The sequence below is a fragment of the Plectropomus leopardus genome, chromosome 4, assembly GCF_008729295.1.
Source record: "Plectropomus leopardus isolate mb chromosome 4, YSFRI_Pleo_2.0, whole genome shotgun sequence".
NCBI classification, from domain to species: Eukaryota; Metazoa; Chordata; class Actinopteri; order Perciformes; family Serranidae; genus Plectropomus; species Plectropomus leopardus.
The window spans coordinates 737,959-739,135 of NC_056466.1; positions in this window are offsets into that span (position 1 = coordinate 737,959).

Consider the following 1,177-nt stretch of genomic DNA (forward strand, 5'->3'; position numbering starts at 1 on the left):
ACACCACGGCCCGACTTCTCCGACATGGGTGGTCTCAACGGGAATCAAACCTGTAACTCTGCCATGTGACAGTGCCACTTTAACCCCTCAGCACGTCGGTGATTTAGTCACGCATCATGTAAACAGACCCGTGAGTCAAAAAAAAAAACATGTCAGTGATAACAGAGATGAGGAAAAGGGGAAGTGCGACTCTTGAGTCCCGACCCGGACCGGGGCGGCCTGTCCCTGCTTGAATCCACGAGGCCCGGCGGTGACTCGCCTGACCGCGAGGTGAAGTCTGGCATTCCTTCACGCAGCCATCACTGGCACACACAATGCATGATTAGGCAGCCCTGAGTGACTCGCACAGCAGGCCCTAACCCGCCAAATAACAGCCAGTCAGTCAGTCGGTCAATTAGAGCACGCATCAGGTACACACACACACACACACACACACACACACACACACACACACACACACAGATTTTGCAGACTGGAGGTAATTATAGTTGGAGGCAGAAATCCTCTGACTGGTGTTGAAATGGAGAACCAGTTTTTCGTGTTGCTGTCATGTTATTGCTGTGAGGATGTGAAGTGGTTTTAAAGTGATTCTGCACCCAAAATAAATCTCCTGCAGACTTTAAACGTACGTTAAAATAGTCTGTAGTTTGTCAGCTAGAAAGCCGTCCACACCAAGAACAATAAAAGACAAACACAAAAACAAAAATATACAGAGACGTTTTTAAAAATCGGTCCAAATCAAGAGTCCACACTACAACTGTAGCGACAGCAAAAGCGGTGAACGATATGGTTTGGTTCAGTCCTCGAGCGATCTGACCTTTGACCACTGAAGTCTAATCACTTCATTGTTGAGTCCAGGTTGAGTTCATAGTGACCTTGATCTTTGACCTATGACCACAAAAATTAATAAGTTCATGGTTGAGTTTAAGTAGACGTTTGTGCCAAACTTGAATGAATTCTCTCGAGGCTTTCTTGATATAGAAAGCACTACTAATAATGAAATGCATGGAAGGTCACAGTGACCGGGACCTGTGACCACCAAAGTCTAATCAATTCATTCCTGAGTCCTTGTGAATGTTTGTGCCATATCAGAAAAAAATTTCCCTCAATGGCTTTGTTGAGATTTCATGATAATGAGACACATTTGGTCCCAATAGACTTTACTTTTGACCTTTGG